This window comes from Ascaphus truei, chromosome 1 (assembly GCF_040206685.1).
Source record: "Ascaphus truei isolate aAscTru1 chromosome 1, aAscTru1.hap1, whole genome shotgun sequence".
Lineage (NCBI taxonomy): Eukaryota > Metazoa > Chordata > Amphibia > Anura > Ascaphidae > Ascaphus > Ascaphus truei.
In genome coordinates this window covers 536965138-536983275 of record NC_134483.1, presented here as the reverse complement: position 1 = coordinate 536983275, position 18138 = coordinate 536965138, and the positions used below count along the sequence as shown (strand labels likewise).

Below are 18138 nucleotides of genomic sequence, written 5' to 3'. Positions count from 1 at the left end.
CCAGGAAGTTGCTGAGCATAACCCTAGATTCACTAGGATGTAACTGTGTTTGCGACAAGCTACTTTGCCTTAGCCTTGCTTTGTTCTTGAGACCTCCTGCATTCACCTCAGGCAGAGGTCTGCATTTTGGTTCCTGTACTGAAGCACTGGATCTCCAGTGCTAGTCTTGCCTTGTTACGGAGACCTGCTGCACCCCAGGCAGAGGTCTTCTTCCTGGTTCCTGTGCTGAAGCGCTGGGCCCCAGTACCAGCTTTACCTTGTTCCAGAGACCTGCTGCATTCACCCCAGTCAGAGGTCTGCTTCCTGGTTCCTGTGCTGAAGCGCTGGGCCCCCAGTACCAGCTTTACCTTGTTCCAGAGACCTGCTATGTTCACCCCAGTCAGAGGTCTACTATCTGGTTCCTGTGCTGAAGCGCTAGTCCTCCAGTGCCAGCCTTTGCTTGTTCCCGAGACCTGCATTCTCCCCTTGCAGAGACCTTATCATGGGCCGCTCCTGCTCCTCGCGCAGAGGCCAGTCCCGCACTACAGCTGCTACGCTGAAGCAGTGTGCTCCTGACTTCCTGTTGCCGAACTCACGCCTGGACACCGAGTACTCTACCGTCTCCAACCCTGACCCTGGTGTGTCAAAGGATTACCCTGGCCTGTCCAACCCTGACCCTGCTACGAATGACTACGAGCTGCGCAATCCAGAACCGGCTTCGTGGTCTAAGGTCGGTGTATTCACATCCCCAGCTCAGTCCCGTGGTCCGGTTCCAGTTTGTGGCGAGCACGTCCGTTACAGGAAGAAAATATGAGCAGCGTGTTGTTAAAGTTCAAAGAAGTTTTGAGAGCGGCTGGTTAGATGCATCTTTTTGCTGCTAGAAACAACCGATGCTTGCCTCTGTAACGGTGTTTCAGCCACCCGGTGGGAGATTTGACCATTACTGGTCATGTGGTGCATGATAGAAAAAATCGTGAATACCGAGGCTACAACTAGGTATATTAAGGAGTACACCTTAGCCACTTGATTGAAGACAGACACCAGCGTAGTATAAGATATAAAGCTATTAAAACCTCCGGTAATAACTAAGGGAGTTGGGCAATGGTATAACCGGATAGAAGTACAGGGGGACACCTCCCAGGGGGGCGCCCCCAAGTAAGTCACGGCCCGGTAGCCAAACGCCTCACCTATCTCCCTTGAATACCGCGTGGAGGTAATGAGCCCTTCTGTACTCACGAAAGCCGTTCCTGTTTGCAAAGGGAGATTCTCAAGCAGCTTGCTCCCACTCTGCTGCTGGCATCGGCGTGCTCCAACCGGAATAGACGTCACAAGGAAAAAAGTTAGGTAGTCCGAGGTTCACAGCATCTTCAACAGACAACGCGTGAATATAAAAAAACTTTATTGACAACTGGTAACGAACATCAGCACAACCACTCTGACGCGTTTCGTCCAGGCTTGGACTTTTTCAAAGTCTAACTTTTTTCCATGTGGTGCATGATACCTGCTGGTAACAGGAGGGCTGAGTCGTCCGCCGGTGGTAGTGGGGACACAGGACAAGGCTTTTGGGGTTCATACCCTACATATATCTTTAGCAGTGCAGCGCCTCCATCTGCCGTAGGCTCCAGGAACTGAAGGTGATCTCCCACGGTGGAACTATTACCTCTCCCCCAGTAAGGTCACGCACCAGGCAGGAGGTATCACAGGAACGGTTTATTATCTCTTCTGTACAGTAACAAGACAGGCTTTTGCCCGATTCAGTAACTCTCAGCTACCACAGAAGGATGGTCCCTGGACCGTCACTACAGGCCATGGGCACCCGCAGTTGTGCCAGCTCTTCCCTGCCTCCCTTGTAGAGGCAGAGGTATGGTCCACACTCACACTCCCCCCCGGAGGGAAGAGGACTGGAGAAGGCCCAATAATCAGCCTCTCTGTGTGACCTGCCTGCCTCAAGTGGGGGAAGACACTGCTGAATTTGGGGTGGCACTGGCCTTAAGTACAGCCAGGAAGGGGGCACCAGGTCTGACTCATGATTGGTCATGTCCAGGCCTGATGTCACCGCCTCCCGCTGTCATTCAAGTGCAGCTCCTCAGAGGGGGAAAACCCCATATTGACTACAGGCAAGGTCTTCTTGTACCAGGACTTACTGCCAAGAGAAGGGTGGAATAGTAGCCACAGGTGGCCTGGCTACTCCTCAATTATATGTGACTTGTTGATAAAGTGTTTTACATGTGATAGGTATCTTTAGCAATAGAGGTGGTGTGGTAGTCAGCGCAAGGTGTTGAACTCGGGAAATAAAAGAGAGTGGAATACACAAAATCAATACATGCAATAGATATACATGGTTGGTCTTGAATCAAAAGGGGAGAGAAGGGGTGGGAAAAGGGGAGAGAGGGTGGTGGAGAGGGTGGATGATGGTATATATTAGTATAGAAACAATAACATAAGTTTCAATGACTCACACGGCCTAATGTGAGACTATTCCCTCAGAGAAGAATGGATGAAATGTTACATATATCCTCTAAAATGGAGGAATAATTGGAGGAGAAAAAACTCACACGGCCTTGTGTGAGCCCCTTCCCTCAGAGAATGATATTTTCAATCTGTAGGAAATCAGTCTCGTCTTCCTTCTCAATGCTCTCAATGGAGGCACTGCGTGAGTGGCTCCTCTCCCAGGTGCCCAGATACCAAGAAATGGGCAAAGCCTGGATTAGTAGCAAATAAAAGTTTATTACAGCAAAAAGGTAAAAAACTATGTAGCACTCACACAAAAACGAACGAACAGCCCGATGCCAGCCGTGGGTCTGTCCGGTGGACCCTTCTCCTTCCAGTTGAGCTCCCGCTAGCGCATCCAACAGCGGAACCGGAAGGGAGGATCTTTCCGGAAGTCTGGCGGCTGCCTGGGTCCCTCGCACAATGAGCTCCGGCAGGGAACTCATTGTCCTCACTCTATATAGGCATTTCAATCATCTGCCCTAATTTCCTAATTGACTATACCTGTTACAACAATTATAATAAAATCTGTTACAACAATTGTAATGAAATCTCTAATTGTCGTTTGTGGTTTAATATCTTTTAAATATAATGGCATATAAAAACTGACGTTGAAAATGTCGGTACAGAATGTACCCTGGCAAGTTAGTTGTCTCAGAAAATCGTGCCTCTGCATAGTATGGCAATGACTCCTGCAGACTAAGTACATGCAGGGTGACTGGTTTATTACTACACATGACTTAGTATGGTGCTAAATGTGCTGTGTCACAGCTGTATTAACATAGTGTATCGATGACTCCTTCGTCCAGACTGTGTGCAGAAATTCGAATCCATATCCTCGTCTATACATAGTATGACATAATCAATATACTCTCTCACAGTACCTGGCATTTGTTGGGATATAAATTTGGAAGAACCATTAGTCCATACCTATGTGTGATAACGATGTCTGCCTTTATAAAGCACTACTGCTGGGTCTGCTCTGGCTTCTAACAGCCTCACATTCTCACGTGTGCATAGTCTGTTTGTTTAAGCAAAACTCAGATACTATTAGTTATACAATGAAAGATCAAAAAACCCTAAACATAGCATTTATTCACACTCACACTGCATTAACGATTACTAAATTAAGTTTGAAAATTCAGTTTAGACATTCAGTTTAAAAATTCAGTTTACAAATTCAGTTTAAAAATCACCAAAGCATTGATATATAGACGTTCAATTCCACAAATAATGGTAATAATGTATGTAAATGTAAATATCAATAGATGATGTAGGTTCAATGCCTCTGGTGGTGGAAAAACAGGTAATCTATTTAAAAGGATTTGTAGTATGATAAAAACCAATTGTTCTAGAGTTATCATTAAAAGATGAACACAAGTAGTCAATTTAAAAATGTAAATTCACGCTATATTAAGAGCCAATTGGTAATCGGCCAAGAGACAAAAAGGTAAGTAAATTTGCAATAGTACATTTATATAAAATAACGGTAGCTTTGCATAAAATAGAAAAAGAAAAACAAAAAACATCAGTTGAACACTTGCATTGTAAATACTGTACATCTTATCCTGTGAATGCTACTAATAAATCCCTTTTCGTGGGGATAGCTCCCCGTGTAGGCAATTGTCAGAATAACAGTATTGGTACTCTAGTTGACATTGTGAGTGATAGTTCTACATTAGATGTCCCATTGAGGAAAGAGATTCCAAAGTGGATGCATGTTGCAATATGTGGTAACAGCTATATTAAATAACTCTATTAAATAACATATAGACATCCCATTAGGGATAGAGATACCGAAATGGATATATATTAAATGACGATGTGCCGAATAGACCTCTAACTTAAACACATTACTCAAGTGCATATAGTTATACAATTGGAATTTAAAATGAAAACATATATGGAGATAGGCCGGCGTGATGAGCCTAGAGAAAGGTGAGAAGGGGGGAGAGGGCAGAAAAAAGAGGAAAAAAAGAGAAGAAGAAGAAAAGAAGAAGAAAAAGAAAAAGAAAGATGATCATTGTTAAACGATGGAGACTTTTAAGCTGGTTACTGCAAAAAAGCCCTAATGTCAATGTCAATATTTAATCCTTGCGGAGCCAAGGTTTTTAATTTATATATCCAAAAAGTCTCTTTCTTGGCTAACTTAGTTAGTCTGTCCTCCCCCTCTCCAGTTTGGGGGAACCTGTTCTATGGCTCTAAATTGTAACCCAGATGGATCTCCTGAATGCTGGAGTGCGAAGTGTTTTGACACACTATGTGTCATTAGTCTCCGGCGAATGTTGCCCAGGTGCTCCAGTATGCAGACCCTCAAAGGTCGACTTGTGCGTCCGACAAACTGGAGACTGCATGGGCAACTCAGTAAATAGACAACATCTTCAGTTTTGCAGTTAATAAAATGTGAGGTTTTAAAGTGTTCCCCTGTGACATTTGAGGAGACATCTAACTTTTCATTCGAACCCTGTTTGCATGCTTTGCATGTACTGCATTAAAAAAAGCCTTTTACTTTCGGTAGCCAATTGGCTTCTTTCTTTTTGGTTTCTGTTTGGAAAAGACTTGGAGCTAGTCTATTTTTTATATTATCTGCCCTCCTGTAGATAACTTTAGGTCTTTCCGGGAGATGGTTCTTAAGTGTGTCGTCACCTTGCAAAAGGTGCCTATGTCTGTTTAAAATTTGTTGTATTTTCCCCGAATCTTGACTATATTGTGTTATGAATGTTGCATTAAAATCTCCCTTTGGTTGTTGGGGGTTTGTCCTTAAAATATCCTCACGTTTCAGGAGACCTACCTTCCTAATTGAATCGTCCATCGTGTCCTTATCATACCTTTTGTTGACAAACCGATTTTTTTAAATATCAGCTTGTTCTTTGAAGACTTGATTATCACTGCAATTCCGCCTTATTCGGCGGAATTGGCCTGGGGGTATATTAGTCAGCCATTTTCTGTGGTGGCAGCTCGTTTTTAATAAATAATTGTTGCAGTCCACCTGCTTGAAAAAAGTTTTAGTTTTTAAAAGGTTATTTTCAACATATACAGTGAGGCCTAGAAAATCCACTGAAATGGGGCTTATGAATGTTGTAAATACCAAGTTAATTTCATTTTTATTAATATATTCTATGAAGCGATTTAAGTTCTCATCGCTTCCCTTCCAGATAAAGAAGATGTCATCAATGTACCTCCGCCACAGTACCAAATCTGCGCCAAATTCATGGACGGACCAGGTGGTATCTTGTTCTCAAACGTCCATGAAAAGGTTGGCATAACTTGGCGCAAATTTGGTACCCATGGCGGTTCCACACTTTTGTAAAAAGTGTGTCCCATCAAAATTGAACAGATTGTGTTTTAAACAAAACAAAGAAAATAACCCCTCCAAAAAGCGCTAACCTACACTAAAAATATTACTAAGTGCTAACAATAATGTGCTAAACAATAAGTGTCATTATATACATCAATGTGAGAACAAAATCTATAGCGAAAGCAGCTTGGTGACAATAATAACAGGCTATTCCAAACCTGGTAACAAAAGTGCACAAACAAATATAAAGTCCCCAGCGCTATAAGTCCAAGATACCGTGACCTTAAAGGAAGTCTCTGATCTTTCAAGATGGTAGTTGGGCTTGATAAAGATGTTTCAGATGGGACGGTGTCTTTGATGTAGATGAATACACCTTCTGAAATATAGATGACAGACACACCTGATTGCGCAGCGTATTTCTACAATCAGATCCCTATCTAGGATAATACAGAATCTTACTCACATAAGTTACATCTGTATGTTCATTGGAGAGAATCTGTGGTGGCTCCCCTTCTTCTCTGTTCCTCTCACGAACCCCCGTGTGGAGACAGCTTAATTGGGATCAATCACAGTCCTCGATGACGTCAGGGATAGATCCGTTGCGACACCCCCACCGACGTGAGATAAGATGGGCACAATATGGTGTAGTATGCAATTACTTTATTGAGCTAAAACACTTAAACAATGCTTTAAAATACACTCACATGGTGCAATGTGGATGATACTCCGCGCTAATGCCGTCCGCAGCTTGCAAATCCTTCCAACACAACGGGGAGGTACACTGCTCACAGACACGCTGTCGACTCGGCGTGTGACGTCAGTGATGCAGGAAACCCTCAATAAAGTAATTGCATACTACACCATATTGTGCCCATCTTATCTCACGTCGGTGGGGGTGTCGCAACGGATCTATCCCTGACGTCATCGAGGACTGTGATTGATCCCAATTAAGCTGTCTCCACACGGGGTTTCGTGAGAGGAACAGAGAAGAAGGGGAGCCACCACAGATTCTCTCCAATGAACATACAGATGTAACTTATGTGAGTAAGATTCTGTATTATCCTAGATAGGGATCTGATTGTAGAAATACGCTGCGCAATCAGGTGTGTCTGTCATCTATATTTCAGAAGGTGTATTCATCTACATCAAAGACACCGTCCCATCTGAAACATCTTTATCAAGCCCAACTACCATCTTGAAAGATCAGGGACTTCCTTTAAGGTCACGGTATCTTGGACTTATAGCGCTGGAGATTGTGTTTTAAAATGAAATTAATACTCTCCAGGATAAATGATTTTTGTTCCATATGTACATTTGTATCTATACTCAGTGTTCTGTCAATGGCTTTAATTCCATCCTCATGATTGATGGCCATGTACAGTGATGTCACATCACAAGTACACATTTTTAAACCCTGTCTCCATTCTGTTTGTTCTAACATATTGAGAACTTGTGTAGTATCTCTGAGATAGGACCTCATCCCCACGACATATGGTTGCAAAAATATATCTATATACTCTGATAGTCGCGAGGTGTGGGAACCTATCCCAGAGATAATAGGTCATCCTGGTGGAGCAGTCTGACTCTTGTGGATTTTGGGCAGGAAATATAAAATGGGCATTATGGGGAATTTCACATTTAAGTATTCATATTCCTTATCGTTAATAATCCCTATCTTCCTGCCTTTGTCCAAATGTTTTAGGAATTCTGCACAGAACCTATTGTGGGGGTTTATTTTTAAGCGTTCATAAGTCGTGGCATCTGAAAGAATTCTTTCTGCCTCGTTTTTATAATACTCTGTATCCATTATTACCCCCCCCCCTCCTTTGTCGGCTTGTTTAAAAGTGATGGACTTGTCTTCCTCTAGTTTTTTGAGCGCAATCTTCTCTTTGAGGGTAAGATTATTTTTGATTTTACTTTTGTTGGTTACAGTTAGTTTTTCAAAATCTTCTAGGATTTGCTGATGAAAAGTCTCTATATTATGGCTCTTAGCCCAACTTGGATAAAATTTGGATTTTGATTTGAGTGTTGAATGCTTAAATATGTCTTCATCTATCATCGTTGGTGTGCTGTTATTTACAATTTCCCTACTTTGGGCATCCTTGGTTAAAAAGAATTTCTTTAGAGTTAGTTGTCTTATGAATTTGTGGGCATCTATGTATAAGTTAAAACCATTTGCTGTAACGGCTGGTGCAAAATTAAGGCCTTTTTTGATTAAACTGCATTCATCTGCATCCAAACTTCTTTTACTTAGATTAAAAATATTATTAATGTTATTTACGTTGCTGGTCTTTTTCTGCAAACGTCTTCCTCCCCGTTTGCCTCGTGAGGTCTTTTTTTGGCCCTTACGCTTGGGGAGTCCTGTTCTCTCTGTTCCTCCAAAGGTAGGTACCGATTCTGAGTTGTTAAAGGGGGGGCTTTGCGTGCTGGGGCTTTTTCTAAAAAAGTCCCTGAATGTCTATACAGTAGGGTGACCTTCGCTCTCTCCCGGGACTGCATTCTCTTTCATACCTGTTTTCTCTTTGTTCTCTTTCATACCTGTTGTTTCTCTGTTCTAAAGGGGATCTGGCTCTATTGTTCTCCACGGGTGATCTAGCCCTATAGCGGTGTTCATGGTGATCACTGTATTTTGGAGTGTAGGTTCTACTCCTCCATTGATCCTCATGTTCATATCCCTGCCTCGTATGTCTTCTATCATCTTCTCTTCTATATGTGTCTGTGTGTTTGGTATCTCTATCATGATAGGGTTTTTTTCTATCTTTTGTTTCCTTAGAGGTTTCATGATCTTTAGGGGCCCATTCTCTAGGAGACGTATGTCTTTCATCAGTTTTAAATTTGACATTCTTGTTGGTCCCATATTTGGGATTTGACTTAGGATGTTCTATTTTTGTTGAGTGACCTGAAGTATTAGGTCTTGTTTCTTTGTTATAGTCATCTCTACTTCTATACTCGAACATCTTTTTTCTTTCTTTTGGTGTATTGGGTGGGACTAACGTGACTCTCTGCCATTTGGGATTGGAGCCAACCAGATAGTCTTCCTCGTCCCTTCTGAATTTCTTATTTTTTGACTATTAGATTGCTTTCTATAGTGTCTATTTCGTCGGCTAGTTTTTTATCTCTACTTATAAAAGTCGGATTATCCATTATTGTTTCTAATATTTTTTGAATCAAAACCACTTCTCTGTCAATTTCTGCCAGAGTTGTGGTGTGGTGTTTGATAATAAGTTTCATAACGGTATAGGAACAGGTATCCATGGTCTCTTCCCATATGACATTAAATTCTGCTAAATCAAAGGAGGCTTTTTTGGAAAAACGCAATCCTCTTGGGATGCGTTTTGCATCTAGGTATTTTTCCAGATACACTTTGTCCCAAACTTTTTTTGTTTCTTTTTTTAGCAGTGTCTCTAGTTTGTCAAATTCATTATTGTTGGTCTCTATATCCCCCATCTCAGCTGTCTCTACTTCTTTCATTTTATTCTCTATATTATTATTACTTCTATACAGTCTTTTTGTAAATACACTTTCCATAGCTTCGCTGGTATTTTCCATTTCTACTGTTTCTTCTTCCATAGAATATATTAGTTAAAAAACTAAAACTAAAACAGGGGTGCTGCCACCAGAGCGGGATACAACGATAGAACAAAAGGGGAAACTGGGGCGCTCGCTACTTTATATGGCGTATTGAAATAAACCGCCTGTCGACTAGTGTGAAACCAAGAAGAAAAAAGGGAGTGTATACTAGCCCTTGTTGTTTTTCTGCGGCTGGACCAATGAGAAGATGAAGCCCGGGATCTTCTTATAGCGGCAATAGAGGTGGTCTGGTGGTCAGCGCAAGGTGTTGAACTCGGGAAATAAAAGAGAGTGAAATACACAAAATCAATACATGCAATAGATTTATATGGTTGGTCTTGAATCAAAAGGGGAGAGAAGGGCATTGAGAAGCATTGAGAAGGAAGACGAGACTGATTTCCTACAGATTGAAAACATCATTCTCTGAGGGAAGGGGCTCACACAAGGCTCTGTGAGTTTTTTCTCCTCCAATTATTCCTCCATTTTAGAGGATATATGTAACATTTCATCCATTCTTCTCTGAGGGAATAGTCTCACATTAGGCCGTGTGAGTCATTGAAACTTATGCTATTGTTTCTATACTAATATATACCATCATCCACCCTCTCCACCACCCTCCCTTCCCTTTTCCCACCCCTTCTCTCCCCTTTTGATTCAAGACCAACCATGTATATCTATTGCATGTATTGATTTTGTGTATTCCACTCTCTTTTATTTCCCGAGTTCAACACCTTGCGCTGACCACTACACCACCTCTATTGCCGCTATAAGAAGATCCCGGGCTTCATCTTCTCATTGGTCCAGCCGCAGAAAAACAACAAGGGCTAGTATACACTCCCTTTTTTCTTCTTGGTTTCACACTAGTCGACAGGCGTTTTATTTCAATACGCCATATAAAGTAGGGAGCGCCCCAGTTTCCCCTTTTGATCTTTAGCAATAGGACAGGTGTTTACGCTGACTACGGGGCTTATTCTACATAAACAAAAATGTAGAAGAGCAACCAAATTAATAAAGGGGATGGACAATCTAACTTATGAGGAGAGGCCAGCTAAATTACATTGATTTACATTAGAAAAGAGGCGTCTAAGAGGGGATATGATAACTATATACAAATATATTCAGGGACAGTACAAGGAGCTTTCAAAAGAACTATTCATCCCAAGGGCAGTAAAAAGAATTCGGGGGCATCCCTTATGGTTGGAGGAAAGGAGATTTCCCCAGCAACAAAAGAAAGGGTTCTTTACAGTAAGTGGAGAAGTTACGAAACTCAAAAGTCACGTGCTAGTGCTCGATAGGTGAAGCAGATCCTGATAAGGTACAGTATATACCCATGTATCTCAATGAGAAAATAAATGGAGTCCTGGCGGGTAGCTCTTTAAATCGCCTAGAGCGTGAAACATGTAAGAGGACTACTATTTTTGTGACTGCAATGTTGCCAAGTGGTTCCGTGAATAAAACCTATTTTTATTAGCAATTCCAGTTTTGTTGCCCATTTTTTCTGGAGCAGTGCTCTCCTTTTTCCTGCGTGTCAGGAGATCTACCATTCTTTACAGCAGGGGTGCGCAAACTGGGGGGCGTGAGATTATCTGCGGAGGGAGTGGGGTTTACAGAGGTCCCACACACTTCCCGATGGCATTTAAAGTAAATGTCGGGTAAAGCGGCGAAGGCATCTGTAACCTGCACTTACCTTGTTCCAGGCGTCTTCTTGGAGACGTGTCGCCATGGCAACGCGGCGTCAAATGACGCTACGGGGTCATGTGACATCACGTTGCCATGACAACATGACAACAAGAATGTCAGAACCAAGGCATGGGTGGGCGTGCAGAGAGGGAGACAGCCGGCAGGGGGGCACAGGAGGAAAATATTGCACTCCCCTGCTTTACAGTAAGGGCAGTTAAAATGTGGAATTCATTACTCATGGAGACTGTGATGGTAGATACAATAGATTTGTTCAAAAAAAGGTTGGATATCTTTTTAGAAAGGAAAGGTATACAGGGATATAACTAATAAGTAAACATGGGAAGGATGTTGATCCAGGGATTAATCTGATTGCCAATTCTTGGAGTCAGGAAGGAATTTATTTTTCCTCTTATGAGATATCATTGGATGATATTTCACTGGGGTTTTTGTTTGCCATCCTCTGGATCAATATACTGCAAGTACTGATATAGGATAAAGTATCTGTCGTTAAATTTGGCATAGGTTGAACTTGATGGACGCATGTCTTTTTTCAACCTCATCTACTATGTAACTATGTATTCTTGCCCTGCCCTCCCATTGTTGAGTTAGCTTTAGGAAGAAATACATTTGCAGTGGTGTGGGAAATCTTCATGACGGGATCCCCCTATAAACCGTCATAAATACAGTCTACACTTGAAAAGATGAATGCACATAGCCATAAGAAAGGTCCTCAGATCATTTATTAAGCATGCATGTGAACAACAAACGCACAATGTTGCATGGTAAAAAGTAACCCTTCTTCAGGTGCACACAAGAAAACCGTGCGTACAAGTGTATCTACATGTAACATGGTAAGTCCATTCTACCTGTCTTTCCCCCGTTACATAAGCCCCTAGTAAGTTCAGGGCAGTAACAGGTTAATCAGTGGACTTTAGTCCCCCTGCAGACTCCTCTGTGATGGACAGAGGTGAGGTGGTGACTCATAGCCTGGGAAGGCCTATCAGTATAGGTCAAGACTATGAGCCCGCTCCCTCTGAACCCTAATAAGGGAAGTTTCCCAAATTTGGTTAGTCTTGCTCTGGAGAGAAAGGAGAGAGCATGGGCTGTCCATCTTTCCCATTGCGAGGATGAGCTGGCCCACCCCCGGCGCAGGTCTGGAAGAATATCAAGACTCATTGCCTCTACTATTGGGGTAGGCACCCTCTAGAAGTCTGGGACTTCAGAAACCGTACAGCACTGTAAGGAGAGTTGCAGTGGCTGTTTGATATGCTGATAATAAAGTATCCTGGTTCTAATAGATCCCCCTGTCTGAGTTTCAGTCATTGGACAGGAGGGGAGAAGGATGTCGTGGTGGGTCTTATATCCAGAATACCCTGGAGCCCACTACAGCTGGAGGCACTGAGTGCCATGAGAAGAACTGCAATAACCAGAATCCAAAAGCCTGTCCTGTTCTCCCTATAACAACGCGGCAGCTCAAGATCTCCTGCTCAAAACAGGTTTGCACCATGACACCACACGAAGCAGGAGAATCTCCCAGAGAAGGTTGGGAAACAGGGCTACATACAGTATAGGCATGCAACCGTCCCAATCCTATTTGTAGTTTTTGCGCCTTATGCAAATTAAGTGACATCATGAATATATTACCCCCGTTATAATGACGTAGGTGGTGAATAGGCCCATGTTGCTTCCTGGCAGTGGACGCCGGTTCAGCTTTCTCTGCACCTCTGCGTCAAAATTGGGTATTTTTTTTTACACAGTTTAAATAGGTAAAATTTATGGGGCACTGTCCATGATGCTGTGGTGATTTTTGTCAGTCTGACGTTTTGAGGAATTATGAGGGTCCCCGTGGGTGCCTGGGGGTCCTCTGGTGGTCCGCACGGGTGTCCGTGGGCCTCCAGGTGGTCAACGCGGGTGTCCGGGGGCCTCAGCGGGGTGTCTGGGTGGTCCCCACAGGTGTCTGGGGGTCCTCGGGTTGTCCCCACGGGTGTCTGAAGGCCCTCTGGTGGTCCCCAAGGGTGTCTGTGGGCTCTCAGGTGGTTCCTATGGGTTTCTGGGGCCCTCGGGTGGTCCCCGGGGGTCCTTGAGTGGTCCCTGTGGGTCCTTGAGTGGTCCCCGTGAGTGTCCGGGGTCCTTGGGTGGTCCAGTGGGTGTCCGGGGGTCCTCGGGTGATCCCCGTGGGTCTCCGCTGGCCTGCAGTAAAAATCCTGTATCAAAAAATAAAATTTGGAATACATAGCAATAAATACACCTCCCCCCAACACATACAGTACAGAAAGGGTCAAAATAATTTTTTTACATTTACAGTGTCTTGATGGGCTATTACACATTAAAACCTTTTAAAACATCCATTTAAAAAAAAAATCTATGATAGATTTTTAATTCTTTATTTTTTCAGATGGATGTTTTAATGTGTAATAGCCTGTCAAGACACTGTAAGTCAAGCCCCATTCACTGTAAGAATCGTAAGAGTGCCGCCCTAGCTAAGCGGCAGCTCTCGCGAGAGTTGCTAGGACCCACTGTGCACCCTGGGACTCGTAGTGCGGCTGCCTCAAGCAAGGTGGCGGTTTGATGCTCCAAAGAGACCGGAGCACACTGAGGAAATTTAGGAGGCGATCCAGGATCCTTGCGGCTCTTACCAACCAGTGATACGGGGGACAGATGCCAGAGATGCCCACAGTTATATTTTAATATGTAAGTTCATTATAGAGCTTGTCACGGTAGCTTATGACAAGATATAATGAACACCAAATATCTGGGTTGAACTGAACGAGGCTTAGATATAATAAAATATAATTTATTCCTTAAATAAGGTGAACACAGCAATATAGTACAATTAACAGACAAGAAGGTAACACTTACTTAGGGTTGGGGGATGGAAAAGTATCAGCTAGCAATTCTCCAGCAATCCGGTGACATTCCAGGTGGAATCAGAAGCACAACTCCTACTTACTCGACCTCTCTGCAGCATTTGACACTGTGGACCACCCTCTTCTCCTCCACATTCTCCATACTCTTGGTATTCGGAACAAAGCTCTATCCTGGATCTCATCCTACCTCTCCCATCGTACTTTCAGTGTCTCTTCTGCTAACACCTCCTCCTCCTCTATTGATCTCTCTGTAGGGGTACCCCAGGGGTCTGTCCTGTGACCTCTTCTCTTTTCTCTGTACACACTCTCTCTAGGTGACCTAATAACATCTTTTGGGTTTAAATATCACCTCTATGCTGACGACACACAAATATACTTTTCAACACCCGACCTTACACCTGCTGTACAAACCAAAGTTTCTGAATGTCTCTCTGCTATATCATCCTGGATGGCCCTCCGCCGCCTTAAACTCAACATGGCTAAAACAGAGCTCCTCATACTCCTCATACTTCCTCCCAAACCTGGCCCTACTACCTCCTTCCACATTACTGTTGGAACTACGATCATTCACCCAGTAGCCCAAGCACGCTGCCTTGGGGTCACACTCGACTCCTCTCTCACATTCGCCCCTCACATTCAAAACATTTCTAAAACCTGTTGCTTTTTCCTCCGCAATATAACAAAGATACGCCCTTTCCTCTGTTGCTCGACTGCTAAAACTCTGACTCAGGCCCTCATTCTCTCCCGTCTTGATTACTGTAACCTCCTGCTGTCCGGCCTTCCTGCCTCTCACCTGTCTCCCCTACAATCTATCCTAAATGCTGCTGCCAGAATCACTCTACTGTTTCCTAGATCTGTCTCAGCATCTCCCCTCCTGAAATCCCTCTCCTGGATTCCGATCAAATCCCGCATCTCACACTCCATTCTTCTCCTCACTTTTAAAGCTTTACACTCTTCTGCCCCTCCGTACATCTCGCAATGCACCATCCCGACTCTTGCGTTCTGCTCAAGGATGTCTTCTTTCTACCCCCTTTGTATCTAAAGCCCTCTCCCGCCTTAAACCTTTTTCACTGACTGCCCCACACCTCTGGAATGCCCTTCCCCTCAGTACCCGACTAGCACCCTCTCTATCCACCTTTAAGACCCACCTTAAGACACACTTGCTTAAAGAAGCATATGAATAGCACTGTGAATATTCTGAACACATGATACATAAGCTTGGCCCCCTGCAGACGCACTTACCAGAACTCCCTCCTACTGTCTCTGTACGTTCTCCCTACCTACCAATTAGACTGTAAGCTCCTCGGGTCAGGGACTCCTCTTCCTTAATGTTACATTTATGTCTAAAGCACTTATTCCCATGATCTGTTATTTATATTATCTGTTATTTATTTGATTACCACATGTATTACTACTGTGAAGCGCTATGTACATTAATGGCGCTATATAAATAAAGACATACAATACAATACAATACAAGTGCTTGATGTTAAATAATACATGTCAATGTGAAATTGGAATCTAATAGAAGTTTTTTCTCTGCGCTCCTTCTGTTTTGGATATAGGGTGTGGGACATGTAAGGATTGGTATGTGGATAGGGATGGGATTTTGGGATACAGCAGGGCTCCGCTTTCCAGTGATCCGCCAATACGGCGGTGCCGAGAAGGGGGCCGCCATGTCGCCGCCATGTCCATGCATGCGCAGAATGGGCTGGCCAGGGGTCATGCATGCGCAGAACGGGCCGGCCCGGGGTCGCGCATGCGCGGAATGGAGGGGTTTCATTCTGTTGCGCATGCGTAGAACAGCGCATTGCCGGTCTGCGCATGGCACCTAACGAAAAACGCCGGTTCCACTTTCCGGCGATTTTCGCTTTACGACTGGTCCTCAGAACGGAACCCACGGTATTAGTGGGGCCCTCCTGTACGTCACCACAGTGTAGAAGTAATAATAATGAGAGGAATAGAGAGTAGGAGAGGGACTTGCTGGATATTTTAGAGTTATGGGGCTGTGACGTCAGAAGCAGATGGAGTTTATGGCTACAGAATGAGGGAGATTAGAGTGTGGGAAATTTGGAACCAGCACACCAACCACTGCTCACTCTAATGGAATAAACCACAAATTTACAACTTGCAAACAACTTACCAAATTTCTACTCATACTATTACTCTCTTTAGCAGGTGATATTGAACCTAACCCAGGTCCTCCCATTTCAGCTCTGTCCCATGCCCCTGAGAAATCCACCTTTAAATTCCAAAAAGGGCTATCTGTCGCCCATATAAAAATCCAGAGCCTGCTGCCCAAACTGGACGAACTAAGGGCATGGTGCCTTATCCATAAACCCAAAGCCATCGTTCTTACAGAAACATGGCTATCCCCTAAAACCCCTGATGCAAATATTGCCATTCAGGGATACTCCATATTTAGGAAAGATAGGTCAAAGAGATGAGGAGGGGTGTTATTTTATATTGCAGACACCTTACAATTTACACTGTTAAATTGCCCACCAAGTCTCTTTTGAAACTCTAGTTGGAAAAATCTGCCTCCCCTTTTCTAAGCCCATCTTGCTTGCTGGCATCTACCGCCCCCCTAAAGCCCCTCTACAATCCCTGACTGATATCACCCAATTTCTTGGCTCCATTTCCTCTCTGAATGTGAAGAGTGAGCTGCTAGTTCTTGGGGATTTCAACTTCAATTGGCTTGACCCTAAAAACCACAAAATCCAGATATAACTCAAGTCACTTAACCTATCGCAACTCATTTCCCAACCCACACGGATAAACCTGAAATCGCATAACCATTCCTTGCTAGACTGGATTCTCTCCTCAAACCCCAGCAGAATCCAATCCTCTGGCATCCTTCCTGATATTTTCAGTGACCATGCAATAGTGTACTGTGTAAGGAAAATTAAACCGCCCCATTCAAGCCCTAAAGTTCTCCTCACTAGAACATTTAAAAACTTTAACCCACAACAGTTTCTGGATGACCTTACCAACTGCCCATGGCACAGAATCGATTTAATTCCCGACCCCGATTCTGCGCTCGACTATTTCCAATCCGAGTTCTTAAAACTCTGCGATACTCATGCCCCACTACGCAAATTAAGGGTACGGGGGGCCCACCTTCCATGGGTTACACCTGACCTTATAGCACTCTACCAGTTCAGGGATGCCTTGTGGAAAAGCTACAAAGTAACTGGCACTACCAAGGATCTCAATCACTACAGATGCCTGCGGAATATGTGCACAAGGCAAACAAGGCATGCAAAAGCACAATATTACTCTGACAATCTCCACCAAAATACATCAAACCCAGCTAACTTCTGGAAGGTTATCAACAATATATTCCAGCCTCCTAACCATCAACAACCAAGTAATATCACTAAGGGGGATATTACTCTGACAAACCCCACTGACATTGCAAATGCATTCAATGATTACTTTGTGGGGTGTGCCACTAACTTATTAGCAAAACGCAGCACAAACCCCAAACATGAATCTCATCCTGGGAGTATCCCTACAGTCCCACCCCCTCCCAACACTGCCCACAATTTTCAATTTAGCCCAGTATCTGAAGAGGAGATTACACAAGCGCTCTTCAAATTAAAACTAAGCAGCCAATGTGGACCCGACTTACTACAATCTAGGTTCCTACGACTTGGTGCCCCAGCCATTGCCAAACCAATTGCGACCATAGTCAACTCTATCCTGTCTGCAGGCCATATCCCTAAGACCTGGAAAACTGCCAGAGTTGTCCCAATCTTCAAAAGTGGGGACAAAAACACTGTCTCAAACTACAGGCCAATCTCACTTCTCCCAATTCTATCCAAAGTTATGGAAAAATGTGTCCACTCCCAATTAAGCGATTTCTACACCAAGACAAATTTCCCTAGCCAATTCCAGTCTGGGTTTCGTCCCAAACACTCCACCGTAACTACCCTGCTAAAAGTTTGCAATGAAATCCAGTGTGGAATGGAACGGGGACAACTCACTGGCGCAGTATTCCTAGATTTTGCAAAGGCTTTTGACACAGTTGATCATGTTATCCTGCTTAACAAACTCCAGAGCTCTGGAATAGGGAAGCATGCTTTAAACTGGTTTCAGTCCTACCTATCAGGAAGATCCCAACATGTGTCCATCTCAGGCTCTAACTCCAACCCCCTGGATATCACCTGTGGTGTCCCGCAAGGCTCTGTTCTGGGACCCCTACTCTTCTCAGTGTTCATTAATGATCTTCCCACAGCTTGTAAGGAAGCC

General features: G+C 43.8%; 1 protein-coding gene across 3 annotated transcripts in view; it reads right to left on the bottom strand.

Moving 5' to 3' along the window:
- Positions 1–18138, bottom strand: part of SIGLEC1 (sialic acid binding Ig like lectin 1) — a 159463-nt gene that overhangs the window by 70418 nt on the left and 70907 nt on the right. The window lies entirely within an intron of this gene.